This window comes from Pteropus alecto, unplaced genomic scaffold (genome assembly GCF_000325575.1).
Source record: "Pteropus alecto unplaced genomic scaffold, ASM32557v1 scaffold72, whole genome shotgun sequence".
Classification (NCBI taxonomy): Eukaryota; Metazoa; Chordata; class Mammalia; order Chiroptera; family Pteropodidae; genus Pteropus; species Pteropus alecto.
This window is the reverse complement of record NW_006436811.1, coordinates 9,740,783-9,756,099: the sequence shown is the minus strand read 5'-3', so window position 1 is coordinate 9,756,099 and position 15,317 is coordinate 9,740,783. Positions and strand designations below refer to the sequence as shown.

The window sequence follows — 15,317 nt, the reverse complement described above, 5'->3', positions numbered from 1 at the left end:
TCTTAGTCTACTATGCAAAAAGTATGATGACCTCACAGTGTCTAGTATTTGCCCACTTAATATAGGAAGCAGGGCTCTGGCCTGGGTTTCTGCTTTCGTTAATATCTATTTCCATAGCTGTATTTTAGCTCATGAACACATAATCAAAAACTTTTTTTTTTTTTAGTTTGGCTCCCATGCTTAGCTCACTCAATATGATCATCTTTAATGTCTGACTCATCGTGTCACATATTTTCCACATATTTTAACATGACTTTTCCTCCAGTCCTTTTTGAATTAAGTTTTATTGCTGTTTAGTTCTTGTTAATTATTCTTTTCAGGAATGGTGTCATATTAAGTAAAAAAAGAAAATGCCTGGGAAATACTTCGACATTTATAAGATATATTTTGATTTTGTAAGAAAATGGATGGGAATTTTTTTTCATTCCCTGACCAACGATTTGAGAAAAATCAGAAAGTGGAAACTAATTAGTGACTAATATATGTTCCGGTATGCAATGAGGAACACTAAGTAATCACTCTTGAAGCCCTTGGAGTTTGCCTACCATGATGGAGACCAATGACAAATAATAATGTATCTGTAATATTGTATCAATAACATTAGCTGGAGTTATGAATACCCTAAGTTTTGAAACTAGCTTTGAAACCCAAGTGTAATAGGAATAGAGGAAGTAAGAGAGCCAAGGACCCACCAAACATGTCAAACTTGGAATGAAGAAAGTGCCCAGGACCGTTTAGCTTGTAGAAGAAGAGATCGAGATGAGATGTGATGGAGGGAGCAGACTGTCCACATTGTCCCTCAAGGCCTTCTAGAAATAGTCTAGCAGAGGTTGGGTGACTAAACTTCAGGAATGTTACAAACAGAATTCTTTCACTGGGTGAGAATGTGCAGCAGATGATATCTGTTCGAAATGAGGAGAATTCAAGTTGCTTAGTTGACAAAGGTGTAAGATGTCACTGGGGCAGATGATGGAAGTCTGACACTGAGCTTTTTCAGTGGCTTGGAGCTCTGACCCCATTTCATGTAGTGGGTTTCCCTGCTTCCTGTTTGCTGTGAGTTGTGAGGTTGTGGTCCCCGGTGGTTGTCAGGGAAGTCTGCAAGCCTGCACTGGAAGAGTGGGCTGCAGGAAGCCTGGGAGGGGCACCCAGGCTGGGCTCAGCAAGCCAGCGTTTAATATTTTGATTATTGTTACCAGGCCTATATTATTCTTTCACTAGGATCACCAGAGTTTTCTTCTTATTAATTTCAGAGAAGTCAGGAGGGTAAAGGTAAAAGCGTTTGTGGAGGTTGTCAAAGAACGCCTTAGAAAAGCTACAGACCTCCTCAGTTGAGCTCCCGAGGACAGTGTGAAATAAATTAAAAAAAAAAAATAAGCTGAGATATGTGTCATCTGGGGACTTGGCTGCCATGGAGGTTTTCACTATATTGTCACTAAGGCATCATAGAAACAGCCTTTTCCTATAACGGCTTTGGTATAGCAAGCTAATAGGAAGAAAAGACAAGGATGGGCCTGGGAGGGTGAGCCAAATGATATGAGAAGTACATGGATGTATTGAAAAAAATTATTTTAGGATGGAAATTTGAAACATGGAAATTGGAAAGGAAAGATAGATATTCTTTGGATGCCAACAGATCAAAGAACTAGGAAATGAGATTGACTTATAGAAACAAATACATATTGATTAAGTAAAATGAGAAACAATGGAAACACTTCTATCTCATCTAAAATAGGGGTCAGCCCTTCTTCTTGCTGTGCCTTATCTACTTTGTGAAATAGGATTTTTTCTTGGTGAAAGATGTATTGTCTGGCCTACCTGTAACCTCCATGCTCTAGAAGTAGGCACTCTTGATATTCCTTATTTCAATCTAGGACCTGAATGGATCAATCATACTGATACCTACTTAAATTAGACTTGATTATCTTTTTAAAAGTCAGTTAAAGATAGCTTTGTACTCAAAATATCATTTTGGTAGAAATCAGAAAGCTAACGAAGTCCATGAAGAAAACATATTTGTTTTGGTTTCCATTTTGACAAAATTAGATTTGAAACACAAAAACCTAGATGCTGTTCTTAACCTTGCAAACTGGTAGTGACAATAATAAAATACTTGTGAATGATATATTACAGCTAAGACAGAGACCAGTGTAAGTCCCAGTTTCCTGGGGCGGGGAAAGAGGACTCATGCTTATTGAATGCCAATCTTGTGTCTGGCCCTGGGCTAAGCACTTGACATCTGTGATCTCATTCATGCATCACAACCCTGAAATCAAGCATTATTATTATTATTATTATTATTATTATTATTAATTATTATGATTATACAAAAGAGGAAACTATGGTCCCATCACTTAGGAACAAAGAATAAATATGGATCATAATTTTTTAACTATATCCTCTGTTCATCAGGTCTCTGGGGCTGGGATTCAAACATAAGGTTTCTATAACTTGACTTTCAAGGGCATGAGATGTCTTTTGAGAAACTGACACCTCCTTTCTTCTGTGAGAGTCTATTGAAACCTTACACTTCCTACCATTGCCGCTACCTGGATGTTATTTATTTCACTAAGGTGGTGAGAAAGTCCGGAGACCTTCAAGCCATTATGCTCGGACATCCTGAAACTTTAGCTGAGGCTCCTAATAGTGACACCTATTGAATCTCGATTAAGCCTGTATGTAGCCAGACCGTGGGACTACTCACCGAACCTTCTGTTGAGTCCTGGTAAGCAGCCCCCACACCTGTGGTGGAGAGCCCTGGAGTAGCAGCGTGGACCCGAGGTCTTCCTCCTGGAAAGCCTTATCTTAGGGCACTGTTAGAGATGGCATTGTGTCCTCTCCCTGTCCTGATGCACACATTGGAGCCCTAATCCCCAATGTGACTGAATTTGGAGACAGTCCAAATACTGTGAGGAAGTAATAAAAGATCAATAAGGTCGGAATTTGATAGACAGAATGTCTTAATATAAAGGAAAAAGTATAAAGGTGAAAATTTCTTGGACCAATGCTGGGCAATGGTGGGGACATTTTAGGCAGGTGGGGTGGGGGTGCGGCTGGCTGTAGCTTAAAGATGTTCTTCAGATCTTCTCTCTCTCCCCTCTCCTCTGTCTGTGTTGGCCTCATTCTCAGGCAGCTACTACCCATTAGCATGGCAAAGACGACCACCAGCAGCTCTAGGAACACATAATCCTTTAAGCTAATGATCTCAGCAAAAGGACTATGCCTCACTCCTGACAGTTCCCAGGAATGGCTTTAATTGTCCTCTTGTATTAGTTTTCTAGGGCTGCCATAATAAAGTACCAAAGACAGGATAGCTTAAAACAACAGAAATTGGTTTTCCTAGTTATGGAGGCTAGCCTCATGCAATCAATCACATGATGGCGGAAGGACAGACATATCATGAGAAAAATGACTCTGTTTGCTTCAAGAAATCTGTTATGGACCTGTCGCCAGTCCTGTGCTTACCTCCCAGGAGGGGAGAGGTAAGGAGTGCCTAAGCTGAGAAAAGGGCCATGAAACCACAATATAGGGACCCTCACCACACGGACCTGCCAAGTCAAGTGATGTCAGGTTTTCCATAGATTATATTAGCTACTCTCTATCCCCTGGGGAAACCTGGGTAAGAAGTAGAAAGAAGCAAGAAGTTTCCTTTCCAAGCTTTCCCCAAGGGGAAACAAGTGTTAGAAGGCAAAAATGTAGGCACGCGTGTGTCCTTCCTCTGTGGACTGAAGCAAGAGTGTGGGCAGGGGGAGAGACGCGTTATCTCCTGCAGTGGGAAGCAGCATGCCTGTGGGTGGTTTCAGAGGCCACTGAACTGAGGGCTGGGCAGATCCTATTGATGCCCCACCATATCCCTTCTGTCCATCCAGGAGATGGACTATTCAGACTTAGATGACTTTCTGCATCTCTCCGCCTGTGCCAACACTCTCTGAGAGTGGGAGGAGCATGGCAGACTGGCAGCTGCCCCAGGAGAAACTCTCATTGAAAGAGGGGTAGGAGTCAAGGGGTAAATGCTCTGCAGTAGGAGGATTCTGAGTGGATTCCACAGTCCTTCAGAAGTCGCCCAGAGGTTTAAACTGTAATTCCTCATAGCAGTAGTCCACGCATAACAGTTTTTACTGGTTTTCCTCTCTGCCTTGTCTCACTTCCCCACCATCTCACAGTCTTTTCTGGAATCATATCCCAAAGCAATTCCTTGTACTCAAACCCTTGTTTTAGGTTCAGTTTTTGGGAGAAGCCTCCTGTATTAGTCTTCTCAGGCTGCCATAACAAACTACCGTAGACTGGGTAGCTTAAGCAACAGAAATTTATTTTTCACAATTCTGGAGGCTAGAAGTCCAAGGTCATGGTCAGGTGGGTGTTGGTTTCTGGTGAAGCCTCTCTCTCTGTCTCGTAGAGACCATCTTCTTGCTATGTTCTCACATGGCCTCTTCTCTGTGCCCACTACTGGCATAAGGCTCCACCAAAAGGCTGACCAAATACAGTTTAAAAAGGAAGGGATGACAGTACAAATGCAAATTATTTTCCATTAGCACAAAAGGAAGGACAGGTAGAATTGGTATTTTATCCGTGGTGGGTGGAGGGGACAGAGAGCTAAGAGCACAGGCACTTCCATGGGCTTAGCTGATCAAGGTGCAGCAGCAGGACCCTGGGCAAATCTCACCCTACCCCACCTCGCCCCATTGCTGTTCTGCAAAGACTCCATCCTGAAATGGCGTTTTCCTTTAGAGAATTTCCGTGGCAGCTCTTACTGGCAACAGCGTGTCCAGCACTTTCTCACTAATTGTTAATCGTGTTCCTGCTCTTGCTCCCTCAAAGACTAAGTTGCTTGAGGACAGGCACTGAAATCTTTCCCTCTTTTCCCACATCTCTTTCCTTTCTTTCTCCTCTTCCTGCTTCTACTTCTCTCAGTACCTAAGTCATATAAAGAATAGACATTATCTTTAAAAAATTATACTAGCTCACACACACAAAAAATCCAGCAATATTGGAAATTATTAAATTGAAATTAAATATCTTCCTAAATTTTGTCACCCGGAAATAACCAGTGATTATTTCAGATACCTCCCTATGTATATTGGAAAGATAAATATAGAGAAATATGAACACTTTTAGAAAGATGAGATTATTCTATGTGTGCTATTTGAAAATAATAAGCATTAAGTTTTGTTTAATTTAACAACAACAAAAGGTAAAACAATTAAAATAAAGTATTGCTGAACTTCAGATAAATTTTCACTATAAGGCATATTGGCTCTTGAGGTGCTAAGAACCTTGCTAAGAAAATAGAATGTAGTCATTTTTTAAAACTACAGATTTTAGACAGTATCTATTTGACTCCTCGCTCTAGATTAGAAAATTAGTACACTTCCTCCCTTCAGCTTTCAGTTCTCCTCCAGTTTTTTATTATTTATATGATCATTTTTCTGTTAAGATTTTTAAAATACATATTTTAAGCTTAGATTATTTATTTATAATTGAGATATCATTGACATATAACATGGTATTTGCTTTAGGTGTACAATGTAATGATTTAATATATGTATATATTGCTAAATGATCACCACGATAAGTTAACATACATCACCTCACATTGAGGCATTGATTAAGAAGGGAGGAAGGTTTCTCTTAGCTTTTCACCTTCTCAGTTTCAAACAAGTTGGGCTTTGTAGAGCCTTTTCCAAGTCTAGGGCTGAAAATCTCAACTATAGTGTACAGGGATTTTAACCTCTCCTGCATTGCCATTTCCAGACAGAGATTAGTTGTGGTGATTCAGCCAGGCAAGTCAGTCACTTCATAATTTACTCACAGCAGACAGTGGTCTCCTTGGAGCCAGATTGCTGTTTGTCTGGGTTTTTCCCAGGCTCCTCCTTGGACCAGCTGACCTCTTTACTTTATCTAAATAATTTTTTATTTTAGCAAAATTGGCTACAAATATCTTAATTTATATTTTTTAATCAGAGGAAGAAGGCAACAAATCAATATAATTTCAAAAGACAATATTTAGGATAAATATCTTTTCCGAAAGTTGATTACTGTGTTTTTATTGGTTCCACATTAGAGTTAAAAATGATCTTCCAAGGTTGTTGGGAATAAACTGATAGAAGTTTTTAAGACTTATGGTAACATCTCCTACTTCAGAGCCTCATAAGGAAAGGTTAAATAGGAATAAATTTTGCCTGGTTTGAAGTCATTACTGTCTGGAAGAATGTGAATTTTTAGACAGCTTCTTTCCAGATCTGGTAAGTCATTCCAAGTTGTCCAGTGTAAAACAACTACTTATAGGAAACCAGTAAAGGAAGAGTTATTGTAAATAATTTCTTATTTTTGCTCACCTTAGATTTGGTCTTTTAAAATTTTCTTTAACAACTCATTTGACATACTGAGTGTAAAAGATCTTTTATTTTTCTGTTAAAAACCTTTGTCTCACATATAAATCATATGATGAACAAGTTCATATGATCTCAGATAATTCTGTCATGTCAACAAATAGCTTTTCTTTTAGCTTTGGGTATTCTGGAATGAGCCTCCCTTAAGTCTTCATCTTAACACAATATTTTAAGCGTAGGCACATTATTGAGATTATCATATTGCTTTATTTGTTATTTTTCATTTCCTTTTTTGGGAATACGTTTAATTTCACTGTGTTATAACTATTTAACTTATAGTTTTATTCGTTTATTTTTATTTTTTAAATTTAAATGTATTTACTTATTTTATAGTGATGTTGGTTAATGAAATCCAATAAGTTTACAGTAAGTTTACAGTAAGGCATATATATATTTACACTGTGTTCACCTCCCATTAACTTATAGTTTTAAATAGCTACAGTCATGACATATTTGAGATTTACCACTTATTTTTTCTTCTTTAAAATACTTCAATTGTTTTATGTTTTTAGCAACTTAAACATAAAATTTAAACGTGCGCTTTGTGACATAAGGAATCATTTCCTGTGCTTATGATGGTTCCTTTCGCTGTTCCTCACCTTTTTTCTTTCATTCTCATCTTTTACGTCTGTCTACACTCCTCTTCTGAATCAAGACTTTTTCATTTTGTATTAGTCATATATGATTAATTACTTTGCAGCTAATGGAATTAACCACAGGACTCCCTAATTTGATATTACAGTGGGCCAGTACTTTGATATAATTTAAATAGTACTATGCAACTGAGAATATTAGATTAATAATGTTTGCAAAAATTAAAGAATCAGTACCAGGAAAAACATTTTTTTTTGTTTGCTCTAATCATGTTGCTTTGATCATGGTATTTTTCAATGGTTATTCTTTCCCGTAATTCCTTCTTAACTAGCATGAATGCTTAGCTCAGAATAGGAGGTTTTCTCTTTTGAGCGTTACCTCTCATCAAGCTCAACTTTCATTCTTCTTAAGAGATGGATTATGAAAAGAACAGATTTAAAATTCACTGCCTGGTCATGAATAAACATGTTAAAGAGAGATATTGAGGTAAGGTTATATCACAAAATTGTTTGTTTTTCAAAAACTCATCATTTTGCTCTTGTGGGAATTTCTCTATTAAATTTACTTTAGCAAATAATGACATTCATAAAAAAATCTACCCAAGGGCCTCAATAAAAAGAAAGAGCCAACACACAGTGTTTTGTATCATGAAAATAATAACTGCTTCGCGTTGACTTTAAGTGTGTAATTTTCCAGGCTTCCCCTCAAGCTTCATGTGAGTACATGCATGCACACATGCACATGTGTGGATTAAACACACACACGGGTTAGAATTTGGTTTATTTTAATTTACTGATTGCTTTCGTTCATCAAAGTGCTTTTTAAAAATAAGTGAAGTTAATGGCAGTCCACTCCTCTCTCATTCTGTTCTCCTCTCCAGGCTTTTTATCCAGTGCGAGAGGAGCTTGTTCTTCCCAAATAGTAGGAACATGATTTGAGTTGGTAGGTTCTAACTGTGCCTCTGAATAGATGACAACTCTGGGTTATAATGTCCTGTAGAGCCACAAGAAATCACTGTTCATAGCCTTTATACAAAAATAAACTCTGCTTTCTTTCTAGTTTCTTTTGAACTTTCTCTAGCAAACTGTTCTGAAGAGCAGAATAGCAAACTATTTAAAAACTGAATTTCTGGAGTTGGATATGGGCTTAAATTCTGATGCTACCGTGTGGCAGTAAGCAATCTATTTAACCTTTCTAAGTTTTAGTTTCCTTGCCTATCAAGTAGTTATTTGTGAAGACAAAATAAAATAATGTATGACATACTTGCTGTCACAGAATAATACTTTAGTAAAATGTATCTCTCATTTTGTCTTATTATAATACTAACTTGTATTTGCAAGCCATTTCATTATTTTTAAAGTATTCTACACCTTTATATTCCCATTTCAAAGGTAAGAGTCTTAAAGAGCACTGCCATTATCTACATTTAGCAATTATGGTGTTTTTTTGAGCATTTATGATTAGAACGACATTGGACTGGACTCTTTGGTTGTTACTAAAAAATAGAAGTAGCCACCCATTCTCTTAATGTGCTAAATGTCCGGTCCAAGCTAAATATAGAGACTGGTAGATTCAGTAAGGGAAGACTTCTTGGAGAGAGGAGTGCACATTTAGAATTCCGAGAAGCAGACGAGGTTCTTCCTCCTTGTATGGAATGAACTAAGAATCCAAAGACCTGCATTTTAGTTCCGTCTCAGACACTAACTAGATATCTTATCACGTAACCTTTTAGAATCTTAGTATCTCTGTTGATAAGATCAGTTTTCCAAGGGAGCTGCTTCCATTTTCCTGTTCTTCTGCTTAAAAACCTCTCCATTGCTCATTGAATTCAAGCCCAAATTCTGCGCTTAGCATTCACGGCCCTGTCTGCTTTTCTGAGCTTGTCTGCTCTAACCCTGCTGCATGTACCCCACACTCTGCTGTGGGTGTCGTTTCCTGAGTGCTTTCCAGGCTCTTTCTTCTGTCGTGGCCTGTCCTAAACGCTCTTCTCTATCTCTGCCGTGCTCTCCTACAGTGAACGGCGCTGCTTCCCACACAGCTGCCAGAGGCAGAGATCTTGTTGCTTTTCACATTCCCTCAGCATCCCTCATCAATCAATCATTTGCCTCTAGCCCTATTAATTTTCCCTGGTTAAAATCTTTACATGTGCTCTCTTCATTTCCTTTGCATTCTATGCATTAGGTTGGGCCTCCTTCACATCTTGCCTAGATTATTACACTAGCCTCCTAATGCCTTGCTCGTACCTTTTAAATCTGTTTTACACCCTGCTGGCAGGGTAATCTTTCTAAAACGCAGTTACAGTCATGTCATTCTCCTGTATATAATCCTTCAAGGTATTTCCATTAGTTTATGAAAAACAGCCAAAAGCTTTTCATAACCCACTTTGTATTGTAGTCATATGTGCTTTTGCTTTGTCTTTCTTCTTGATCAGAATCTACTGGAGAGTGGGGACTGTGTGTTACTCCGCTTTGCATTTCCCAAAGCACCTAGCAAAGCAGCTTGCAGTCTAGTAGGTGTTCACTACATTCCCGTTACATCAAATAGAATGAACATTATTGACTTTACCTTCCTCAAGGTAGATGTGATATTCAGTGAAATATTATATGTAATAGCATTGACACATTGGCCCATCCTCAGCAATATTCCCCACCCCCCCAAAAGCAAAGGTGATTTACATATTCATAAGTCCTTCTGAAAAAAATGCATTCTTTCAACGAGCTGTGCAACAAAACCTCATCTTCAAAAGATTGATGTTGGAGAGATGATAACTATTGCAAATCTCAAAAATAATAACATAGCTTTACAGACAGAGTTCAAAGGAGGCAGAGATGAGGTGCAGTCTATAACACTATCAGCAACAAAGAAGGCAACAGGACGGTGGATGAAGCCCAGGGCTCCCTACAGACAGCCAACAAGCATTTAATGAGCATCCCAGAGGGGCTTAATGTTCCATACTATTACTCAAGGATGTTTTCTTCTTTTCTAAGATCACTGGGTAAATCCACAAAGCCAAGTGGCCCATTGCCAGCGTTCAAATATCCCTCCTCTCTCATCTTCTCTCATCAACTTTTTCCTCCCTCTCCTAGTTGCAAGGCCTGGAGGAGAGGATCTGAGACGGGATGGCTCTTGTCCTGCTCCACTTTAAACACTTTTTCACCATAACAATGTTCCTCTGAAAGAGATGAAAACTTCTCTGCTTAGAATTCAGCGACTCATTCCACTTGGACGCATCACATTCTTTCTAGGGTGGAAACCCTGAATTCAAGTGCAGCTGGCCAAGTCAGGGAAAAAAACTTTAAGCTGCTTCTGGGAAAGAACTTAAGCCTTCCTACTGATGATGAGAAACAATTTTTACTCTTTGTAAAGGGTTAGAAGCATACTTGTGCTAGTGAATAACAATCTTGGACTTAGCCAAAAAAAATGCTTGGGTGGTCTTTCAATTACCATTATATTAAAAAAAAAATGTAAACATCCTAAATTCTTATGATAAATTTAATTCTGGAGAAGCACCAAAGGAGAAACAAGTACAGGCTGGAGTCAAAATAGGGGTGGATTACCAGATTTTTGTATTGTCAAACTATCTTTTTGCTATATGTACTCTTTTTCTAGCTAAAGCCAGAATGTTCGATGCTCTGTGTAAATGGGAATAGCCTCCATATGTGATTGCTTATAATATGCCAGGATCTAAGCTAAGAACTAACCCTGCAAAATTTCATTAAACCCTTGCACAGACCCTTAATGATGGACAAACCGTAACTGTCAAACTGAATCTACTTTTGCCTGAGAGACCAATGGGTATTTATTTATTCAGTAACCTGCTAGAATTATTTAGGACGACAGTGAAGCAGTGACAGAGGACGAAAGGTACGGCACTGACGAGGGTGCAATGTTTAATAGAATCCCAATAACGGAAGTAGTGTCGAAGGAACAGGACTGATGTAAATCCCCTTGGGCAGATCATCATCTCTTCTAGCTTTACAAATCATGAAAATGTGTTTCTGGTCTGCACATTTCTAGAGTCTGCTGAGTCCTGTAGGATCACTTAACACTATGCTCTCATCTAGGTTATGGGGAACCCAGAAAGAATGTAATTAGCCTCATTTTCTAACCTAAAACCTTGTGCAGTGGACCTAGAAGCTCCTAATCACCTGCTATGGTTTAAGGTCCCAGGGGTTGTACTTCAGTAGCGAACCCCGAGACGTTCTTTTATGTATATCTTGCCAAAATCTCTAAAGAACATCTATACAGCTTGGCAATTTACAGGACAAACCTTTCTCGAGTATAAAATAAACAAGAATTCATAAATTTTTTTTTTCTGTTTTGGACAGATTCACTGTCTGCTTCTTCCTTCCCTCCAACAAAAACAAAAAGAGTGACTTGTGTTCATTTACATTTCATGATGTTTAATTGTGGTGTTCTCTCGCAGGATGTTTTCCATTCGCTGTATTTCCTATGTTGGTAGCTTTTCATGTTCTGCATAAGCTCGGTGTCTCTCAGAGCTTCTCCACACTCATTGCAACTCTGTATTTTAAGCTTGTATTAGTTTTCCTGTTGTTATTGCTCACTCAATTTTTTGTTAATTTTTTCAGTCTTCCTCTTCCCCTTCCCAAAGGCTACCATAGTTGCCTTCAAAACACAACACAAGTTTTATCTGTCTTAAATCTGATGAGAGGTCGCTACTATTCTCTATAGCCTATAAGATAAAGTACCAACTTTGTGGTATTGGGATTTAAGGCGGAGTTTAATTACTTACCCTTCTTCCTTTCCAGATTCTGAATCAAGTGTGGGTTAGACGCACAAGCCAGATGGGGATGAAAATGTAGTGTCTGATTTATTGCTGATCATGCCGCATTGGGGCTTAGGCCAGAGACAGGCTAAATTATGGCTCCTCGAAATCCTTTCTTTGGGTTTACTCATACGGTTCAGGAAGAGGTGCTGGAAAACTATAGCCCATTTCCTTTTGGTGCAGGTTTTGGGGTCTAGGGATTGCTTTAGGGATTGAGGAATCAATCATCAGCCCATCTGCAGGGCTTATGGAGTCTCTGATGTAATACTTCCTGAACACCTCAGAGGGAGGACAGCCTATTCAATTCCTAGAAATCCAGTGGGCTAGCCACTAAGATCATGGCATGGTCCTCAATTCCAACCTGGTTCTGTCTCTTAGCAATTAAGTCTTTACTTCCTTGCCTTTTGTTACCTGCACTTGGAACAGTGGTGGGGGTTCATCCTTTAAGATCATGGCATGGTCCTCAATTCCAACCTGGTTTCTGTCTCTTAGCAATTAAGTCTTTACTTGCTTGCCTTTTGTTACCTGCACTTGGAATAGTGGTGGGGGTTCATCCTCGTGCATGTCTCTTTAAAATGGGGAAATGGCTGCCTTTTGGAGGTGGGGAGCATATAGCCAGAAGCGTTTGATCAAGACCTGGGAAATTAAGTTTCCTCAGCTCTCTATTCTTCCAGTATTCTGGTATTGCAGTATTACCTCCTTTCAAAATAGAAAAAAATCAGTCTTTGGGTTTTCGTAAGGATTGCTAGAGGAATAAACGATCGCTGTGATGAGGCCCTTCCTGCTGTCAGATGGCCAGCTTGGGCCAAAACTTTTAGGACTGTCCTGAAGACTGTGAAACACGGTCGAATTATTTTAACTTTGTCACCGTTGCTTCTGCAGACTCATGGAAGTGACCTGGATTGAGTTCCAGCACACAAATTGGAAAAATCTGCCCAGCTGCTTCCTTACCGCTTCCCGAGCAGGTAATGAAAGGCCATGCTCATCGTCCAGTGTCCCACCTGTTCTCAACCAGATCCACACTGTAATGTCTGCCGGTTCCAACACCCTGCTTCCAGGTACTGATCTCTGCATTAGGCAGGATTCTTGTGGGTGCCAGTGAGAGAAACCCAACTCAAACTAGATAATGGCCAGAAGTATGAAAGTCTAAGACAGTCTGTATTTTTATAACTGCTTTTAATGCCAGAGAAAAAAATGATCCTTCTTTTCCTAGAGGTATTATCTCACACGTGATGGAGAGGATCTGGTTAGCCTGCCTTGGGGCATGTGCTTCTCTCTTGACCATGGGCCGTGACCAGAGGGATGTGTTGCTCTGAGCAACCAGATCTGGGTCATGTGTACCTTTGGGGCACATAGGAGTGGGGGTGGGGGAGACACCCCTATCTTAACCATCCTGGAAGGAGGATGGGGTTTCCTGAAGGAAGAGAGCAGAACAAATAAGGAACATATGCCTGCTACATGGATCTTATTGCATTTTACGGTAACTCTATTACTGTCCCATTTAGCTTCCACTCAGAGCTACTGCACGGTGGAGAAGGTCACAGTTTGTCACTCTCACAAAGTCAGAAGGAGATGGCTAAGTCTGAATTTTACTCATTCACAAAGGGAAGAAAAGAGAATCCCCAAGCATTGCAGCCTTGTGGCCATGTGACATATTCTCTAAGCACCATAGCCAGCTGGGTCAACACCCCTTCAGTCATGCTGAGAAAGAACGCTGGCACAGCCATTTGCCCTGCTGAGCCTGGCGTCTTCCCTGCTGAAGCTGAGGCTCAGTGCAGCTATCGCCTGGGAGTCTGCAGAGACCAGTCCTGGCCAAGCCACCTGCTCTGGCTTTTCAGGGTCCCCCACACGCTGCCAAATTTTCCTAGGGCACAGGGGCTTCCGAATAGTAGGATGGAGCATTCTTCGTAACTCAGTGATGCACCCAGTTCAGGGTGCTGCACAGCAAAATGGCCTGTATTCCAGGTTTTTTAAATAATGTTTTTTTAAAAAATACTTCTTATTTTGAATTAATTTTAGTTTTACAGAGCGGTTGCAAAGACAGTACTGTTTCCATATGTGCTTTACTTAGCTTCTCCGTTTATTAACATTTTATAACTACGATGAATTTATCAGAACTAGGAAATTGTATTACTATTAACTAAATACAGACTTTATTAAAATTCCAGCAGTTTTCTCACTGACCTCATTTTTTTTTTTCCTCCCAGGGTATTGCATTGCCTTTAACCAAGTTTTTTTTTGATTTACTCACAGGACTACTTCTCTTATGTCAGGAGGATGGTGAGATGGATTAATTGCCCTAATGGCCTCCATTTGTCATCCCCACACGACCACACTTCTCACAAGGTAAAAGTTTAGCACCTCCTCTAAGGAGGTGGAGTCTACATCCCCATCCTTGAATCTGGGCTGGCCTGTGACTTCCTTTGGCCAATAAAATGCAGCAGCAGATATGGAGATGTGCTCATTCTGAGCCTGGGCCCCAAGGGACCATGAGTGCCGTGCTCTCTGTCTTGGACGCCAGCCTCCTTTGTAGGAACAATGCTGGACTAGCCTGCTGGATTGAGGGACTACATGAATCAGACAGGAGATATCCCGACTGAGTACTGAGGCCGTATAGTCAGCCAGGCCCCAGCTGACTGTAGAGCCATGAGTGAGACCAGCCAAGACCAGCTTAGCCTGTCCCAGAGCAGCAGGGCTACCCAGATGGCCTATAAACTCGTGAGCAAAATACATGTTTACTATTGTAAGCCGCTGAGCATTTGCGGTTGTATATATGTAACAATATTGTGTCGATAGATAACTGATACCAGGTCAGGATAGATTCTGATACAGGCCATCTGATGGCTCAGGTTTCGCTGTCAACAACAAGTTGAATTAAATTTGTTGAATTTTTCAAATTGTAGATCTTCTGGGGACTGATCTTAGACTTTTGTAACCAGATTTAGTGAGCTCATATAGGATTTACCTCTCTTGATCTGAGTGGGTTTGAATTGAAAACTCATGTGGAAATATATTTCTCCTGTAACACTGGATAGTTCTGGGTGCTTTTCTAACTCAGGGTGTTATTGGCTTATGTATACTGGCTAAAGTTTGGGGTCACCATAATACGTCCACAGGTTTTTTTCCCATCTAATTCTAAGGACAAGAAATCTATGCATATTTGTGCTAGGATTTTGCTGCTTTGGGTATTTCCCAAATAAGCTGTCTGTGTTGGCAGGGTTTTCTGCTGACTGCAGTGGGTACAAGTCTGGAATTTAAATTTGATGTTTTCAGCCATTGTAGATTAAAAAAAAATTTTTTTTTTCTCTCCCAGGGTAGCCAATGTCATTTTTTTCCTGTGGGGTCAAAACCAGTTAAAAAAGAACATTATATTATTTAGTATAATGTCCATTAAACAGCTTTACTTTCTCAGTCCGGAGCAAAATTCTGGTTCCCCTAGAGAAGGCTCTGGTCCTCTCTCTTCGAAGGGCTCAAGCTTTGCCTCTGCCCTTTCTGCTCCCTTGGATTCCTCTTTCTTCCTACTGGGAGAGTGACAGTTTTCTCTGAATACA

General features: G+C 39.9%; 1 long non-coding RNA gene across 1 annotated transcript in view; it reads left to right on the top strand.

Moving 5' to 3' along the window:
• Positions 1 to 14,134, top strand: part of LOC112481378 — a 28,179-nt gene extending 14,045 nt beyond the window's left edge. Inside the window, exons 2-3 of the long non-coding RNA XR_003046881.1 lie at positions 12,649 to 12,731; positions 14,020 to 14,134. This is a non-coding gene — a long non-coding RNA (uncharacterized LOC112481378). The remainder of the gene's footprint in view (positions 1 to 12,648; positions 12,732 to 14,019) is intronic.
• The last annotated feature ends 1,183 nt before the right edge of the window (positions 14,135 to 15,317 follow it).